The 2,500-nt window shown below is 38.8% G+C and overlaps 1 protein-coding gene across 1 annotated transcript in view; it reads left to right on the top strand.

The window, feature by feature from the left end:
• Window positions 1-2,500, top strand: part of LOC119570957 (eukaryotic translation initiation factor 2 subunit 3, Y-linked-like) — a 10,087-nt gene that overhangs the window by 200 nt on the left and 7,387 nt on the right. The gene's annotated exons all lie outside the window — the stretch shown is intronic.

Raw genomic sequence — 2,500 nt, 5'->3', positions numbered from 1 at the left:
ATTAGAGTAGTTAAAGGGAAGGGGCAATGGGTTGTTGAATTGGCGGGTGAAAGCCAGCTGTCACGTTATTTACTAAATACTTCGTTATATGTAAGTATTTAACCTTTGCTATTGCTTTCAGACCGCGAGGGAAACATATAGCATAATTACGTATAGTGGGCAAGATAGTTAAAAAATTGCTGTTTTTTTTTTAGACCTTGCTTGCATAAGGTCCTTGTATCGGGTCCCAGACATTCAGGAAGTTGCTTGCGATGTCGACTTTCCTGTTACTGTTGGGCAATTATCCACAGAAGGATAGCATCCAACTGCCGTGGCTTCCGCACTCTGCATTACGCAGAAGGCTCCCAAACTGTCGCCTTGCGCCATGACGGACAAACCCAACAGCCCCGGACTGGAAGCTGTGGGGGTGCGGCGGACTCGTGCTTTTCTGTTTTCATGCACAGTTCTATTTTATTGGCTGCTGCGGAAAGTTGTCAAAGTACCTGTTTACTGCACAGAATGGATTGGTCCAAGTGAGGATTACTTTACGAACTGAGCGACTTTAAAGATTTATCAATGAAACTGAACCATACTGGGTAGTACCTTATGTAATATATCATCCATCACAAACATACATAATGCAACACAATAGTTGTGCTACAATGAACCAAGCTTTCTTGGACAAGTTGAAAATTAAACTGCGCAAGTTATGACTTTTGAAATGAACTTGCCCCCGGAGAAGGTTTCCAGTCTGGGGATGGGAGTTGCCAAGTGTACCATAACCCACCCTCCTCAAAGCCCTCCTTTGCCATGCTAATGCAGTGTTTGGCAGCATTGCAAGGGAAGGTTCTCACATTTGTCCATTCAGGCAACATAGAACTGTTTAATCACTTGATGGTAAATCACCAGTGAGATCTACAAGCCACTAGTTTGCATAAATATGTGGTAAATTTGGAAATGACACCTAAACTGATTTCCGGATAAAATCTATGATTTTCTGATAGCTCTCATGTTTCAAATGAATCTACCACTCATATCCTGCTCAAACAAAGCACTGCTACAATATTGGTTCCCCTCTGGGGAGGGCATGATGAGTATCAGGGATATTGTGGGATAAAAGTGAATGATCAAAGTAGTTTAGTTATTGCAAAGCACATTTATAGTAAATAGAGGGATTCACCCCCTAACTTTCCTTTCAGGGGGCTACCACCCCTCTTGAAATCCTTCACCTCATATGTTCCGACAGGATAGAATCCAGGCAGATATCTGGATCTCGCACCGAATAATTAGGACCACCGTCCACTTCTTAAAGGCGAAAGAACACCTTATACACAATCGAGCCATCATGGAAGTGATTTGAATTTCAACTTACTTCCCAGCATCTGTTATCACATGATTGTCAATTACTAATCTTATTGCCTCCTCCCTCATCTCCCTCCTCCTCGTAGTGTCTATTGTCATGTCACGACCAAGTACAATTTTCATGGGCTCATTTGACTTCCTCACTTACATCATCTGCTAGAATTCCGTCCAATGATTTTGTCTGTTCCTTGATTTTAGGTGATTATTACATTATTATTATTATTAGATTTGGGAAAATGCTATAGAAGAAAAGTGTCTTAGAATGTTATGTTTTATTGGATGGCAAGGTCAGCTTTTTCAGTTTTGGTGTTAGGTGTCATTTCCAGAAATACTGAAAATCTGGGGTAGAGGTGTTGACCATTGCTGGATCACACACTGTAGCTTGCCAGGAAGTCTGCATAATAAGGATCATTTGTAGGCATGGCTTTGTACTTCCATTTTCAGTACCTAATAAAATTGTTTTGGTTAATGGTTAAAAGCCATGTGGGGTGAAGTATGTAAAAAGACTGTACCCGCTAAAGAAAATGGCAAATGGAAGGGGCTCCGGGGGTTAAGCCCAAAACTAAGGAAGTATCTCAATCCCGTATTAATGCACAGGCCACAGCACATATCACATTTAAGTTATTCAAAAGGGCACTCCAAGTTGCTTAGATTGTTGAATAAATGTTGATATGTAGAATGGGGACATATGCATCCCAGTTGTAAAGAATAACCATATTTTAAAATTAATTAATTAATTATTATAATAATTTTTTTTTTATAATTTCTCTCAGTAAATTTAGAATATACTTCTGTCCTAAAACGTGTATTTCATTTTGCATCAGGAATAAGATAAACTTATTTTCAAGATTTTGATATAATGGGAAATAGCTAAAGAAATAACAATTGTAGCTGTAAATATGTAATGACCAGGAAGGTCCATTTTTATTGTAGTTTCTTTGACTTGTTGAATCCCCTGTATCTTTATCAAAATATATGCATTTTAAGTAGTAATTCCCATGATGGTATGTTCATGTCACCCACCCTTCAAGCCTAGGTTTTTCATGATGTGATGGTTATGTCATCTAGATTGTAGGGGTTAGCACACCATAAAAGTAGTATTTACATGTGAAGTCTGCCAAAAACATGCATGTGCAATATTACAAAATTGTTTAAGTAT

This window comes from Penaeus monodon, chromosome 4, assembly GCF_015228065.2.
Source record: "Penaeus monodon isolate SGIC_2016 chromosome 4, NSTDA_Pmon_1, whole genome shotgun sequence".
NCBI lineage: Eukaryota > Metazoa > Arthropoda > Malacostraca > Decapoda > Penaeidae > Penaeus > Penaeus monodon.
The sequence above is the reverse complement of the archived record's forward strand: the minus strand, read 5'-3'. Positions and strand labels throughout refer to the sequence as shown.